Source organism: Coregonus lavaretus, assembly GCF_964263955.1.
Source record: "Coregonus lavaretus genome assembly, chromosome: 2".
In the NCBI taxonomy this organism is placed as follows: Eukaryota; Metazoa; Chordata; class Actinopteri; order Salmoniformes; family Salmonidae; genus Coregonus; species Coregonus lavaretus.
The window spans coordinates 80,929,118-80,946,931 of NC_139989.1; the positions used below are offsets into that span (position 1 = coordinate 80,929,118).

General features: G+C 42.0%; 1 long non-coding RNA gene across 1 annotated transcript; it reads right to left on the reverse strand.

The window, feature by feature from the left end:
- Window positions 1-16,731, reverse strand: LOC311142518. The gene is made up of 3 exons (XR_014614333.1): window positions 16,646-16,731; window positions 1,201-1,389; window positions 1-400 (listed from the first exon to the last, which is right to left on the reverse strand). It is a non-coding gene; the product is annotated as an uncharacterized lncRNA (long non-coding RNA).
- Between the last annotated feature and the right edge of the window lie 1,083 nt (window positions 16,732-17,814).

Genomic DNA, 17,814 nt, shown 5'->3' on the forward strand with positions numbered 1-17,814 from the left:
TCCCACCTAGTCGGCAGATATTTAGGACACCTCATGAGCTGTCCTAACCAGTTAAGAGTTAACAGCAGGTGTCTTGATAATACTATAGAATAATGCAGTGAGTCAGTGGTTCCTGCGCCACATGTAATTGCAGGAGTTAAAAATAATATTTTTATATTTCTATATGATCAATCCATAAATAATATAGACCGACATGCAACCGTATGCCTTGTGCTTTTGGAAATGATTTCTGTATAATAATGATGTATAAGTGATACCATGTATGTTTGCATAGCATTTTGTCTTCATTTTGGCAGATTAACTCATGCTTATTTCGAAAGATTAACTCAGATTTTCACCCAGCAGCGAAGGAGTTGGAGCTGTGGCAGGAAGGTGGCTGGTTCAAATCCCGGGCCGGGCACTGGAAAAAAACGGGCGGGCTTGATCTGACATCTGGAGGGCTGCTGGGTTCACATCCTCAAAACATTCAACTTTCGTTGATCTGAACTCTAGAGGTTTTCTTCACTGAACCCCAAAACATATATAACTTCTGGTGGTTCCATATATTAAGGAAGCGATAGAAGCCTTTTTGGTTCTATAAGGAACCTTCTTTTCTAAGTGTACAATAAACACGTTTTTCTTTTGATTATTTAATTACCTACATCATGTTTTTTCAAGTTATCCCTTTGGAGCGCAACATCACGTTGTTAAAAATTGAATCATAAAATGGCCATGGCTATAAATTGGGCAATTGAAGGCATCTAGGGACGAAATATGTGTTCGATGAAAATGAACATTGTATGCAAAGATGTAGGCAACATTATTGACAAGGGACCAAGATGCCTACGATGCCAAAGCTATTTAGAGTTGTTAAACGGGTGTGAAGAGTGTGTTGGTATAATGGTAATATTGTCAAAATTCTGCTTGTAACAACCATCAGAATTGGTTAAAAAAAATATGCATTCCATTATATTAGGCAATAATGAAGAGTAGGCAAAGTGGTTGTGTCGTATTAAAATTATATCAAATGTTTTACATTGCAACGAGTCCAGTCAGGGTGCTGCAGAACCCCTGCAGTACCTCCACTGACCCCGGATTGAGAACTCCTGATTTAGCAGATGCTCTTATCCAGAGCGATTTACAGTAAGTGCATTCATCTTAAAAAAAGCTATTTATTTTGTAAATAAAATTAATACATTCTTTATAAAATTGTCATCTCACCTCTTAGCTTTGGTGTCATGTCCCCCAGAGAGACTCATTTTAGAGGCAGGGCCCCCCTCCTCTCTCTCCCCAGAGACACTCATTTTAGAGGCAGGGCCCCCCTCCTCTCTCTCCCCAGAGAGGCTCATTTTAGAGGCAGGGCCCCCCTCCTCTCTCTCTCCAGAGAGACTCATTTTAGACCACTGACCCCTAAACAGAGATGCAGCATGTTGGTTGTGGTGAACACAGTGACAACTCATTCTAGAATGTCAATTGTTCTCTTTTACTCATGATCTCTTATAAATAAAACATTTACTAACAGACACATCCAAACAGTCGGGTGATTTAATTTAATCACATGAACATTGTTACGTTCCTCAACAAGAAATAAAACATTGTCTCTCAAACAGAAGAAGGAACTAACAAAGAGTCACTAACAACAACCAAAACGAAACAGGTGGTTTTAGGAGGGGTTCTGAAAGACACTCATGGGGGTGTCCACTAGTGATGGGAATCAGAGGCTTTCTGAACGCTTTGGGGCTTTCACCAAATTGTGCCGAAATATAATTTTGATATATTTTAAAATGTAGTTTCATGGTGATTTATTATGTTTTCCAGAATCTCCAATCAAACTCTGAGATCAGTCTCTCCAGTACCAAGTCTGTCCATGAAGAGTGACTTCTCTATGGATCATCCTATACATTTTAGTGATAAATCAGGGTCCTTTGACCCCAGGTAAGTTACTGGTCAGAATAGATGATATTACTATTGAAGAGGATAATCTTTTAGATCTGAAACCAGATGTATTTTGTGCATCTGAGCATATTATTTGTTGTTTATGTTACATATTTTAATACACTGAGTGTACAACATTTTCCACAACATTTCCTACGGAGACCATCAGGTTGGTAAGTCATCATACTGTAGCTCAAACCTACTGTGACGACGACCTAACTTTATAATAGTTCGTAGCCTACCTAGCAGAATCTGCCCGTCTTTCTTTCAAAATCAACACATTTATCTTTATCTTCGTATGCAGTGGTGTAAAGTACATAAGCAAAAATACTTTAAAGTATCTGTACTTTACTATTTATATTTTTAACAACTTTTACTTTTACTTCACTACATTCATAAAGAAAATGATGTACTTTTTACTCCATACATTTTCCCTGACACCCAAAAGTACTCCTTACATTCAGAAAATGGTCCAATTCGCACTGATCAAGAGAACATGGCTGGTCATCCCTACTGCCTCTGATCTGGCAGACTCACTAAACACATGCTTCCTTTGGAAATGATAAAAATTATGTCTGTGTTGGAAAGTGACCCTTGCTATCAATAAATGAAAATAACAAGAAAATTGTGCCGTCTGGTTTGCTTAATATAAGGAATTTTAATTTGAATAATTTCTACTTTACTTTTACTTTTGATACTTAAAGTATATTTAAAATCAAATACTTTTAGACTTCTACTCAAGTAGTATTTTACTGGGTGACTTTCACTTTTACTTGAGTCATTTTCTATTAAGGTATCTTTACTTTTTCCACCACTGTTCTAATGTTCCATATGCGCCACAGTTTGAACAGACATTTTGTAACTGCGTAGGCTACAAATTCACTTTCAATTTCAAATAAGGAAATGAAGTTATAACGGTGACTGGGTAAATTAGTTTTCCATTGGCCGGCTCCCCGGGTGAGCAGAGTTTGCACGTTTTAGAGCATTCCATTGGTCCTTAAATTAAATGTCCACTCCCCCGTAGCACCGGGCCATGCAAAACGAACAGTACCACTGTAGCAGGGGACTGAGACAGAGTTCTGAACCCAGAGGCGTTTAGACTTCAGGGAACGCTTCAAGGTGTCTCCCCTTTACAACAGTAACCAGAGGGTGGCGCTAACAGTCAGTCTGAACCCAGAGGCGTTTAGACTTCAGGGAACGCTTCAAGGTGTCGCCCCTTTACAACAGTAACCAGAGGGTGGCGCTAACAGTCAGTCTGAACCCAGAGGCGTTTAGACTTCAGGGAACGCTTCAAGGTGTCTCCCCTTTACAACAGTAACCAGAGGGTGGCGCTAACAGTCAGTCTGAACCCAGAGGCGTTTAGACTTCAGGGAACGCTTCAAGGTGTCTCCCCTTTACAACAGTAACCAGAGGGTGGCGCTAACAGTCAGTCTGAACCCAGAGGCGTTTAGACTTCAGGGAACGCTTCAAGGTGTCTCCCCTTTACAACAGTAACCAGAGGGTGGCGCTAACAGTCAGTCTGAACCCAGAGGCGTTTAGACTTCAGGGAACGCTTCAAGGTGTCTCCCCTTTACAACAGTAACCAGAGGGTGGCGCTAACAGTCAGTCTGAACCCAGAGGCGTTTAGACTTCAGGGAACGCTTCAAGGTGTCTCCCCTTTACAACAGTAACCAGAGGGTGGCGCTAACAGTCAGTCTGAACCCAGAGGCGTTTAGACTTCAGGGAACGCTTCAAGGTGTCTCCCCTTTACAACAGTAACCAGAGGGTGGCGCTAACAGTCAGTTGCATGCCACAGCAGTAACTCATGACATTGTACCGAATCTTGCTTCAGTTTTTTTTTAATTATAGTTCTTCTTCAAGACATGTCTTACATTATTTTTTATAAACATATAATTTGCTTGAAACCAGGTTTAGCTGTGTTTTCTTCCTAACAAATGTGATTTACTGTAGACCTTTAATAATTGTAAACAGGGCTACAAATCCAAAAGGTTTTAATTTGAGAATGTTCATTTGTATGCCTCAAATATTAAACTGTATTAAAATATCTGATGATTAGTTGAATCAGGTGTGTAAGTGCTGGGCAAGAACAAAATGATTGAGAAACCCTGAGATAAACATAAAACCCTATCATTTAAAAGCTCCTCCACCATCTTTACCAGACGTTTGACTGATAACATGTGATAACACTTTGAAAACTGCTGTCTGTCAGCAACTAAACTCAAGTAGCAGTTCTACTAACTAGTAATATCTCATTCCAGGTATTCATTCTTACTCTGTCCTTTAAAACAGATTATTGTTCAGAAATACTTAGAAATACTCACTTTATTTTTGTGTTCTCTCCATATAGCGTTTTCTGCTCGGTCGTCTTAAAATGAATCCTGTACAAAAGAACAACTTTACTTTCTGTTTCAGCTCAACCGTCTCCCCATCCTGATAATAAAGTGTTTTATTGGTATCTTCCACTAGATGGCAGTAAACCACCTGCTGTAACTAGACTTTACAACACCATGTGTTCGGTTTCCTGGTCCCGCTGACTCATACTACACTTACATTTTAGTCATTTAGCAGAAGCTCTTATCCAGAGAGACTTCCAGTTGGTCCTGGTGACTCCTGGGCACTTATTCATAAAGGCAGTTTCCCAGAGGAGGAGTGCTGATCTAGGATCAGGTCCCCCCTGTCCATCTAATCTGTTTCATTATGATCTAAAAGGCTAAACTGATCCCAGATCAGTACTCCTACTCTTTATGAATACTGTCACAGGTGACTCCTCAAGATGAGGCTCATGATTTATAAGTTATATTCTTTAAGAGTCAATTAATATCATTAATTGAACTGCTTTGCCATGAACAGATCTGTGACGTCTTAACTTAAAGGTACTATATAGACTTTATGGTTATTTTAATGGGGTTGAACATTCATCCCATCAGATTGTGTAAAGGATTTTATGAGTTCTGAAAAATACTGACTTGGAAGCATCTCTCTGACCTGACCTGAAACACACCCAAGTAAAGACCACATAGCTACAGTTATATGCTTTTCTGTTTTTACCCACTTTTACAGCCAATGTGTGCACTGGCATCCATATGGATCAGTGGAAAATACAGACTAGTTAGCCATCTCCCAATAGATGGACCCCACGCAGAACCTTCAGCAATGCAGCATCTTCAGTAAGCGAGTATTCCAGACACTCTCTTCTTATGAACCAGTTGCTATTAAATGAAGTTTTTTTGGACAGAAAACCTGCGGCTACGGTAGGATTCTAGGCTAATCTGGGCTGGCACCTCTGTTCCAAGATAGTCAGGAACAGTCGGAGGTGGAGGGGGCTGTGGAGCCATTATCCTGGCGGTGCTTGTGGAAGGGTGGGTAGGCTCTGCACACGGAGCTAACTGGAGCTCGGCAGCATCATCACTGTTGGGCTTGCCGGCGGCCTCGCTGGTTTGATGATGCTGCTGATGCTCATCTCTCTCCTTTGGCTTTGTTTGGCTACTTTTTGTACCATTGTCCATTGCAGGGACGGCTTGTTCAATAGGGCGATATGGGCGACGCACTGCCAAACGGGAAAAGGAAGGGATTTTTTTTCTAATCAATTATAAAAAATCAAAAATAAAAAATTTTAAATTTTTTTTTAAATAAATTTATACAAAATTATATCACGGCAACAGCAGTTATCAGTGTTCACGTCTGATCTGCCAGCCACTAAATGTCAAATCAGGCTAAAGTCGTGCTTCAAATGGCCCCGCCCGTTTTTTGGGCGATTTCAGTCAGGTTGAAAATCGCCCAGAAGTCTGTCATAGACTCCCATGTAAAATCTATTTTTTTCAAATTTCAGAGCCTTCAATACAATCTCAATGGGTGTCTGTGGGCTTGCACTTACGCGCTTTCGTCATACGTTACGTAACCATGAACGTAACTGAGAAAAGAGCGGAAGCGGATTGTTTGAAAGAAGTTCCTTTTTGTCGGCGAACAAATGAAGATAAATTGGCAACGAAACAATTAGGACCTCCCAGACCAAATGTAATAATTCAACAGGTTTCTACTAAAGGCGGAAAGTCCTACACCCGAGGATTTTCCAAAAATTGGTACGAACGAAAAAAGACATTGCCACTCACTCAACTGGATGAGGGATACAGGCTAGCTGTCCGCCGCCACAACGATGAGGTTAGTGTTGATAATCACAAGTTTACAAGTAGAGACTTTGGACAGGGTGGATATGGTATAATAAAGGCAGTTTATTCAGAGGTAAAGATATCTAGAATCGCGTTCACGGACCCGTTCGTCAAACTCTTAGGGAGCTATAAATTAAGCCCCATTACTTACCATATCAGATAAGAGAAATTGCTGCAGCTACATATATTTTACATCCTGGCCCTACATAGTTCACTATTTGCATCACTTACCAAAATATTACATGTGGTCATATATGCTTGGAAAGTGGAGATGCCATAGAACGTCAAAAAAGTAAACATTGCTGGAGACACATTGCCGTTTTGGAGAAGACATCGCGTTTGCTAGCGAAGAGATTTGTTGTGGCAAATGAACTTGGGCTGGGAATTGCCAGGAACCTCACGATAAGATATATGCATCAGCATTGCGAGTCTCATGATTCTATACGTATTGCGATTCGATACTGTGATTTTATTGCGCACCATATGTCTGTTGCAGAGGGATCAGAAAGCCATGAGAACGAGTTTTGATCAGTCATGGAAATAAAAGTGCTGAAAACAAATGTGAAAAGATTGAGAACAAGCTATGAAGGAACAATAATGGTGTTTTGGTGCAGGTACAGCCAACTAGCGCTAAAATATTGCGATATTGTCAATACAGTATATCGTAAAGTATCACTATGTAACTCGATTTCTTTCACCCCAATCCCTCAAATTAACGGTAAATAACTGAATTGTTTGCACCACATTTAGCTAAAATGATTAGCTAGCCAGCTAAAATGTTTTATTTAGTTAGCAGTCGCATCTACAATAGTTTACTGTCAATAACATGTCTCCAAAAATGACGTGGTGTCTCCAATTGTGTTGACATTTTACAATTGCGATGCGCATCCATGAGTATCCACTTTCTGTAGCTCAGCTGGTAGAGCATGGTGCTTGTAACGCCAAGGTAGTGGGTTCGATCCCCGGGACCACCCATACACAAAGGGTTGGGCTCTGAGTCGGGTTCTCATTGGGCTCTCATTGGCTCTGAGTCGGGTTGTCTGTCTTCAAATGTTCAGCCTAAGAGAGGGGATTTTTGTGTGTGTGTGTGTGTGTTTAACAGTGATGATATGGCGGCAGGTAGCTTAGTGGTTAAGAGCGTTGTGCCAGTACCCGAAAGGTCGCTGGTTCTAATCCCCGAGCCCACTAGGTGAAAAATCTGTCGATGTGCCCTTGAGCAAGGCACTTAACCCTAATTGCTCCTGTAAGTCGCTCTGGATAAGAGCGTCTGCAAAATGACCAATATTTATTAATTATGTGTGTGTGTGTGTTTGTGTGTGTTTAACAGTGATGATGTGTGTGTGTGTGTGTTTGTGTGTGTCCTCAGAGCAAGAACTCGTGAGTTGGAAGAACTGAGAGGCCTATGGCGTGGGTGTTGTCCTTGGCCACCGGCTGACAAGGCGGACAAGATAGGACCCTTTTGTCCATTGTTATTGGATAGGAACAGAACTTATAACCAGCTCCTGACCTAAATAGATCTTAGCACAACATTTTACTCAACATATCATATTCCATATTCTCTATAACAAATATATTTACTACGACATTAGCAAGAACCGCCACATCCTCAGCCGGCTAATCCAGTGTGTAAAGTTTTGCGGAGTGTTTGAGTTAGCTTTGCGAGGCAAATATGAAACTGAGGGCTCCACCAACCCTGGGAAGCCAACACTTTTGAGATCAGTCAATAAATGCTTCTGGTATTGACTTATATGCTGCCCCTGTCTTCATGTTGTTGCTGGACATATATTTTTTAAAATGTGTGTAGGTCACCTAAATCATCAGAAAAATTGCCCCTCCTGAGAATTTTTTCAGGAGCCGCCACTGGTCCATTGTCTGAAGAAGCCTATTGTGGTGAAACGTCAGGAGTAAATGTAAATGTATACCAACAGTGGACAATTCCCAGCAAAATCATGGAGCTACAACTCTCTAGTGGAGAATAGAGGGAGTATTCCCCTTGGAGAATCCAGAGTGGCTCACTGAAGAAAAACATATTGGAGAATAACAACAATCTCAATCTGAAGCTTTAAAGAAAAAAGGGGAATTCCTCTGAAAATCAGGAACACCATTCTTCCTCCTGTCCCACCTATTGTCCCTGTACGAATATTAGTTGGCATCTAATTGAAGAACATACTGCTTTATAGATCCCAGCCTGACAAACAATTGTTTGGGCCTTACTTTGAGAACTTGCACTGGGCCTCCATTGAGTCTCCATGTGTCAAGCAGTACAGAGAAACGCCCTCTAGATGACAGCAGAGGCCTGCTCTTGGATCTACCCTGTCTAACCACCAGTTTAGTGACCTTGTTCTATCAATATGTCCATACTACTTCACAACCGATTTGAGGTCTTGACCAGCAATGTCCCATTGGGCACAAACAAGCCGAGAGTGAGGTTCTAGAAAGAGGACTGACTTTCATACCAACTCCTAAACAGGTGGACTGCATGGATTTCTGGATGGATCTACATGTCTATCATAGAACATTGAAATTATTAGATAATTTTGATTATGAAACAGATTCTCCTCAAATACCATTTCCAAACCCCTCACATTGGGAACTTAAGTTGGATTAAGTGTCAGAAACTACACAGACTCAGAAATACACAATGAAAAGAGGAACAAATTGTCTTCGTGGAGGGTGGATATTGAAATGTAGTCTGTTTGCTTTGTAAATAAATATACATTTAGTCCCTACTTAGTTGTGTATTCAGCGGATTTCATTTAGAGAAAGCATTTCTCATTCTTTCATAATTAATTTTCACTCACGGACCTGCAGCCGCTAGTTAGCTTGTCAGTTGACATTTGCCTATAAACAGGCTCAGAGTAAATCGTCTGTAACATTTAAACCATATATGTTAGAGGCATGTGGTTTGGGCTACTGTTTTGATGACGGAATTGTCTAATGAATGGACATATTTGTATAAACCTTGAATTAATTCATCCTTTTATGGGTGAACACCCAATATATTTCATTCACGATTGACAGTGATGGCCTATTTTGAAATTAGGCATGCTTAACTTAGTGTTTAAGGGTATTAAAAATCAAAAAAATTCTTTAGACCAGGGGTGTCAAACTCATTTTAGCTCAGGGGCCACATGGAGGAAAATCTATTCTCAAGTGGGCCGGACCGGAAAAATCATGGTATATACAGTGGGGAAAAAAAGTATTTAGTCAGCCACCAATTGTGCAAGTTCTCCCACTTAAAAAGATGAGAGAGGCCTGTAATTTTCATCATAGGTACACGTCAACTATGACAGACAAAATGAGAAAAAAAATCCAGAAAATCACATTGTAGGATTTTCATTGAATTTATTTGCAAATTATGGTGGAAAATAAGTATTTGGTCACCTACAAACAAGCAAGATTTCTAGCTATCACAGACCTGTAACTTCTTCTTTAAGAGGCTCCTCTGTCCTCCACTCATTACCTGTATTAATGGCACCTGTTTGAACTTGTTATCAGTATAAAAGACACCTGTCCACAACCTCAAACAGTCACACTCCAAACTCCACTATGGCCAAGACCAAAGAGCTTTCAAAGGACACCAGAAACTAAATTTTAGACCTGCACCAGGCTGGGAAGACTGAATCTGCAATAGGTAAGCAGCTTGGTTTGAAGAAATCAACTGTGGGAGCAATTATTAGGAAATGGAAGGCATACAAGACCACTGATAATCTCCCTCGATCTGGGGCTCCACTCAAGATCACACCCCGTGGGGTCAAAATGATCACAAGAACGGTGAGCAAAAATCCCAGAACCACACGGGGGGACCAAGTGAATGACCTGCAGAGAGCTGGGACCAAAGTAACAAAGCCTACCATCAGTAACACACTACGCCGCCAGGGACTCAAATCCTGCAGTGCCAGACGTGTCCCCCTGCTTAAGCCACTACATGTCCAGGCCCGTCTGAAGTTTGCTAGAGTGCATTTGGATGATCGAGAAGAGGATTGGGAGAATGTCATATGGTCAGATGAAACCAAAAGACAACTTTTTGGTAAAAACTCAACTCGTCGTGTTTGGAGGACAAAGAATGCTGAGTTGCATCCAAAGAACACCATACCTACTGTGAAGCATGGGGTGGAAACATCATGCGTTGGGGCTGTTTTTCTGCAAAGGGACCAGGACGACTGATCCTTGTAAAGGAAAGAAAGAATGGGGCCATGTATCGTGAGTTTTTGAGTGAAAACCTCCTTCCATCAGCAAGGGCATTGAAGATGAAACGTGGCTGGGTCTTTCAGCATGACAATGATCCCAAACACACTGCCCGGGCAACGAAGGAGTGGCTTCGTAAGAAGCATTTCAAGGTCCTGGAGTGGCCTAGCCAGTCTCCAGATCTCAACCCCATAGAAAATCTTTGGAGGGAGTTGAAAGTCCGTGTTGCCCAGCGACAGCCCCAAAACATCACTGCTCTAGAGGAGATCTGCATGGAGGAATGGGCCAAAATACCAGCAACAGTGTGTGAAAACCTTGTGAAGACTTACAGAAAACGTTTGACCTGTGTCATTGCCAACAAAGGGTATATAACAAAGTATTGAGAAACTTTTGTTATTGACCAAATACATATTTTCCACCATAATTTGCAAATAAATTCATAAAAAAATCATACAATGTGATTTTCTGGATTTTTTTTCCTCATTTTGTCTGTCATAGTTGACGTGTACCTATGATGAAAATTACAGGCCTCTATCATCTTTTTAAGTGGGAGAACTTGCACAATTGGTGGCTGACTAAATACTAGTAGTGTAGTGGTACTGATAGAGAGATAATGGAGGTCTACAGGACACTGCGTGTGTATTAGAGCTCTGAGACAGGATTGTGTTGAGGCACAGATCTTTGGTCCCCAAGAACACAGTGAAGAATTTTGGAACCACCAAGACTCTTCCTAGAGCTTGTCGCCTGGCCAAACTGAGCAATCGGTGGAGAAGGGCCTTGGTCAGGGAGTTGACCATGAACCCGATAGTCACTCTGACAGAGCTCCAGAGTTCCTCTGTGGAGATGGTAGAACCTTCCAGAAGGACAACCATCTCTGCAGCACTCCACCAATCAGGCCTTTATGGTTGAGTGGCCAGACAGAAGCCACTCCTCAGTAAAAGGCACATGACAGCCCGCTTGGAGTTTGCCAAAAGGCACCTAAAGGACTCTCAGACCATGAGAAACAAGATTCTCTGGTCTGATGAAACCAAGATTGAACTCTTTGGCCTGAATGCCAAGCGCCACGTCTGGAGGTAACCTGGCACCATCCCTACGGTGAAGCATGGTGCTGGCAGCATCATGCAGTGGGGATATTTTTCAGCGGCAGAGACTGGGAGACTAGTTAGGATCGAGGGAAAGATGAACGGAGCAAAGCAAAGTACAGAGAGATCCTTGATGAAAACCTGCTCCAGAACGCTCAGGACCTCAGACTGGGGCGAATGTTCACCTTCCAATATGACAATGACTCTAAGCACACAGCCAAGATAACGCAGAAGTGGCTTCGTGTCATGCCCTGGCTCTGGGGACACTTGTATGTTGAGTCAGGGTGTGAGTTTCCTTTGTCTGTTCTAGTTGTTGGTTTTCTATGTTGACCAGAGTGGTTCTCAATCAGATGCAACTAGTGTCAGCTGTTGCTGGTTGTCTCTGATTGGGAACCATATTTATCCAGTCTGTTTGCCACAGTGGTTTGTGGGATCTTGTTCCGTGTTCCTGTGTAGGTTTGTGTTTGCACCTTTGGACATCACGTATCGATTTTGTTGATTTGTTTGTGTAAACATTTAATAAATAAGTATGTTTGCATTCCACACTGTACCTTGGTCCTCCTCCTTCGACGATCGTGACAGAAGATCCCACCATAACAGGACCAAGCAGCGTGAAGAGGAGAGAGAATGGACTTGGGATCAGTTGAGTAAGAGTCTCGACTGGGCCAAGCCAAGTGAAGAGCAGAGAGGTTGGACTTTGGAGCAGTGGAGTGAGTGTCTGGCGAGAGACATAGAGGCCTGGTCCAAGAGGAGAGACGGCCAGAAATTTTTTAGGTGGGGGCTCACGCCGTGGACGACGGGGCAGCAGGAGGCCGCGATAGAGTGGTCCAGCGGGTTGGCAGAGGAGGCCGCCAGGTTACGGGGGCCACTGGTATTAAAGGGGTAGGAAAGTGTAGAGGCACGGCGAGAGGTACTGGGGTGTGTTACCAGTCCGGTCCGGCCCGTTCCTGATCCCCGCGTAGGGCCAGTGGTGTGTGTCCCCAGTACAGTCTGGCTTGTTCCTGTCCCTCGCATCGAGCCTGTGGTGTGCGTCGCCAGCCCGGTCCGGCCAGTTCCTGCTCCCCGCACCAAGCCAATGGTGCGCGTCGCCAGCCCGGCCCGGCCTGTTCCTGCTCCCCGCACCAAGCCAATGGTGCGCGTCGCCAGCCCGGCCCGGCCAGTTCCTGCTCCCCGCACCAAGCCAGTGGTGCGCGTCAACAGCCCGGCCCGGCCTGTTCTTGCTCCACGCACCAAGCCTATGGGGCGCGTCGCCAGCCCGTTCCGGCCTGTTCCTGCCCCTCGCACCAAGCCAGTGGTGCGCGTCGCCAGCCCGGCCTGGCCTGTTCCTGCTCCCCACACCAAGCCAGTGGTGTGCGTCGTCAGTCCTGCACGGCCCGTGCCTGCTCCACGCCGGAGCTGGAGCAATCCGCTCCACCGGTGTTCAGTCCAGCTCCGGTCAGTAGGGCCAGACCGGACCAGGGGTACTTTGGGGGGTTAGAGAGGGAGTGGGGATCATGCCCGGAGCCGGATCCGCCGCCAAGGCGGAGTGCCCACCCGGTCCCTTCCCTGTGGTATTTGGTTGGCGCGGTCGGAGTCCGCACCTTTAGGGGGGGGTACTGTCACGCCCTGGCTCTGGGGACACTTGTATGTTGAGTCAGGGTGTGAGTTTCCTTTGTCTGTTCTAGTTGTTTGTTTTCTATGTTTACCAGAGTGGTTCTCAATCAGAGACAACTAGTGTCAGCTGTTGCTGGTTGTCTCTGATTGGGAACCATATTTATTCAGTCTGTTTGCCACAGTGGTTTGTGGGATCTTGTTCCGTGTTCCTGTGTAGGTTTGTGTTTGCACCTTTGGACGTCACGTATTGATTTTGTTGTTTTGTTCGTGTAATCATTTAATAAATAAATATGTTTGCATTCCACGCTGCGCCTTGGTCCTCCTCCTTCGACGATTGTGACACTTCGGGACAAGTCTCTGAATGTCCTTGAGTTGCCCAGCCAGAGCCCGGACTTTAACCCGATCTAAAATCTCCGGAGAGACCTGAAAATCGCTGTACAGCGACACTCCTCATCAAACCTGAGAGAGCTTGAGAGGATCTGCAGAGAAGAATGGGAGAAACTCCCCAAATACAGGTTTGCCAAGCTTGTAGCCTCATACCCAAGACGACTTGAGGCTGTAATCCCTGCCAAAGGTGCTTCAACAACGTACTGAGTAAAGGGTCTGAATACTTATGTAAATGTAATTTTTTGTTTTGTCATTTTGGGGTACTGTGTGTAGATTGATGAGGATTCTTTTTTTTTTCAACCCTAGAAAGCTGAAGCTAGTTCTAAACAGGTACCAGTGCCTTCAGAAAGTATTCATACCCCTTGACTTATTCCACATGTTGTTGTGTTACAGCCTTAATCTAAAACTATTTATTTTCCGTCTCTCTGTGTTTCATCATTATCCTTCAGTTCGCAAGAGGCTGGATGTATCTCACCGGAGAAAGCATCCGAGCGAGCAAAACAGCGCCCCTCTGTCTCTCTATGTGCTGTCTGGTCCAAATGAGTATGACATTGTTGCCGCCTGTTGCATTGAATGCAAGTGAAGCCAGCGAGCATTTGGCCTGCCTTGATTAAAAAATATATACAATTATAGCCAATCAACATTGAGCTAAACTGAGTAAGCTCGACTGTGAATGGTCCCAAAAAAAAGTATCAAGGGAAGCCAGTTTGGATTTGGCTTCACTCCTATCAAATAGCATTGAGAGCATACGTCATTGAAAAAAATCACTTAAATGGTTGCATCTCGTTGTGTTGTTGTCCTCCGGTGGCTAGCTAGCCAGCTAAAATTGACCTTTTCCTAAATTAGCCATGGATGGAGATATAGGGATTTGGACTTAATTCTCCGTACTGGCTAATGATTATAACGCTGATTCTGAACTAACCATTAATTCATACATTGTTGTGCCCCTGGCCTGAGAGGATGGAAGTTCAATATGTAGCTAGATGTAGACAGCTAATGTTAACTAGCTAACGTTGCCCATGAATGGAAGTTAGGCTACCAAGCAAGCTTTTTAGCCAGGAGAGATTGCTATCTCTTCTCTCACTCTGTTTTGGTTCATGCAGGTGACTGTGACCCTCAGACCAATTGGCAGAACGCCCAGAATATGTGTACTAAGTTGGTTGGAAACTCTCCAGTTAACTGTTAATAAACAATGATTAATTTAAGTTTGACTTTGAGTGTCCCTGTGTTGAATTTCCACAACATCGTCAACATGAAAGAGGAGGATGTCATTGGTGTTTCACAGAAATCAGACCTATGGCCAGCCACATCATATTTAGCTTACATTGATTGGACTAAATTGTTTTTGGATTATTTTATTTGTCACTGTATTAGACTAAGCATTGGTGACTTAATAATGTTGAAATGTTGAAGTTGAAATGGTGCTGGAATAGTGGAGGCAGCTCCTGTTTTCTTTGCGACTTGCGTTAACTCTCCGTGGTTCTAAATCAATAGTTGTTTAGTGCATATGAACTAACAGGTTATAGAGCAAACAACGCAATTATCACAACACATAGATTGTAATATGTATTTTTCTGCCTTGGCTTCCCCAGTGATTTGACCCACGCACTCCTACTGCTTATTATGTGACTTGTTAAGCGCATTTCTAATCCTGAACCTTTTCAGGCTCGCCATAACAAAGGGGTTGAATACTTACTGATTCAAGCTTTTCATTTTTAATTCATTTGTAAAGACTTCGTAAAACATAACTCCACTTTGACATTATGGGGTATTGTGTGTAGACCAGTGACCAATAAAAATAAATAATAATAATAATAATAATAATAATAATAATAATAATAATAATAAAAATCTGAATTTTATCCATTTTTTATTCAGGCTTTAGCACATCAAAATGTGGAAAAAGTCATGGGGTGTGAATACTTTCTGAAGGCACTGTATATACCTTCATTTCTGATGGAAAAACACAAATGTGAAGAAATGGTGGATATAGCGTTTTGGACATAAACTCTTCAAATAAATTCTTAAACAAAAATTGTCATCTCACCTCTTACATTTGGTGTCATGTTCCCCAGAGAGACTAATTTTAGAGGCAGGGCCCCCCTCCTCTCTCTCCCCAGAGAGACTCATTTTAGAAGCAGGGCCCCCCTCCTCTCTCTCCCCAGAGAGACTCATTTTAGAAGCAGGGCCCCTCTCCACTCTCTCCCCAGAGAGACTCCTTTTAGAGGCAGGGCCCCCCTCCTCTCTCTCCCCAGAGAGACTCATTTTAGAGGCAGGGACCCCTAAACAGAGATCCAGCATGTTGGTTGTGGTGAACACAGTGACAACTAATTATTGAATGTCAATTGTTCTCTTTTATTCATTATCTCTTAGAAATAAAATATTTACTAACATTCTAGTGTGTTGCTTTGTTCAACAGGTCTGCTATTATTATGCTGTTACTGAATTCAGTTCATAATATCAATGTTAAGAAAAGTATGTTCAGTGGTTTCATCCCAAATTACACAGGAAGCAGGAGCTCATTATAATTTTGAAAAATCTCCCCAAAAAATATACAAATTGTAAAATAACCACAATATACGAATATATGAACAACATATTTTTGAATTTGACTTGCCTACGCCCAGTTAGCGCCATTTTGTATGATTGAACTGTCACGTAGCTGTCCCGGTGAAATGGACTGTTAGATTTGAGTGTTTTACTTCCATGCACTATACTTAAAATTACACAGTGGTGTAAAGTACTTAAGTAAAAATACTTTAAAGTACTACTTAAGTAGTTTTTTGGGGGTATTTGTACTTTACTTTATTATTCATATTTTTGACTACTTTTACTTCACTACATTCCTAAAGAAAATAATGTACTTTTTACTCCATACATTTTCCCCTGACACCCAAAAGTACTCGTTACATTTTGAATGCTTAGCAGGACAGAAAATGGTCTAATTCACACATTTACCAAGAGAACATCCCTGGTCATCCCTACTGCCTCTGATCTGGGGGACACTAAACACATGCTTCCTTTGTAAATGATGCATTGGAGCACGCCCCTGGCTATACGGAAATAAAATAAAAACTAGAAAATGTGGACATCTGCTTTGCTTAATATAGGGAATTTGAAATGATTTATACCTGTACTTTTACTTTTGATACTAAAGTATATTTAAAACCAAATACTTGTACTTGAGTCATTTTCTATTAAGGTATCTTTACTTTTACTCAAGTATGACAATTGGGTACTTTTTCCACCACTGAAATTACACCATACATTTAATTTCGGTACACACTTTACAATAATCCCTGTGAAGATTCTTACCTTGTAGCCTGAATTCAAAACCAGAACATGTCAAGTCATTGAGATATTTTCTGTTGTGCTGAGATAGCACCTTCCTGATGTGGTGGTATCTATGTTCTAAGTACAGTTTATATTATGTCTGGCCAAAGTCTAGTGGCACAACACCATAGTATATAATTAACAGAACAGTAGTTTAATCTTTTACATTTTTTCTCAAAGGTAGGGGTCAAAATTGGCTCTCCCTTTCAATACCTCCCTTGCGAGGATAACGGCACTGAGCCTTTTTCTAAAATGTTTTCTGAGTTGGAGTGATATTAGACCATTCCTCCATACAGAATCCTTCCAAATGACCAACTACAGGAAGGTAAAGGTACAACTAAACACACAATAAAGAAACAAATCTCCATAACTGACGGGAGGCTTGAATCTTAGTCATTTACCCACCGGCCTCTTACTGCTATCCCAATGTATACATTCTACCAACATCATACATCAATAATCCCTGGTAGGATCCTTACTACTATCCCAATGTATACATTCTACCAACATCATACATAAATAATCCCTGGTAGGATCCTTACTACTATCCCAATGTATACATTCTACCAACATCATACATAAATAATCCCTGGTAGGATCCTTACTACTATCCCAATGTGTACATTCTACCAACATCATACCTAAATAATCCCTGGTAGGATCCTTACTACTATCCCAATGTGTACATTCTACCAACATCATACATAAATAATCCCTGGTAGGATCCTTACTACTATCCCAATGTATACATTCTACCAACATCATACATAAATAATCCCTGGTAGGATCCTTACTACTATCCCAATGTATACATTCTACCAACATCATACATAAATAATCCCTGGTAGGATCCTTACTACTATCACAATGTATACATTCTACCAACATCATACATAAATAATCCCTGGTAGGATCCTTACTACTATCCCAATGTATACATTCTACCAACATCATACATAAATAATCCCTGGTAGGATCCTTACTACTATCCCAATGTATACATTCTACCAACATCATACATAAATAATCCCTGGTTGGATCCTTACCTTGCAGCCTGAATTCAAAAACAGAACATGTCAAATCATTGTTATTGTCCTTTGTGCTGAGAAAGAAACCTTGGGAAAAGTTTATTCACCTCCCCAATGTCAAGT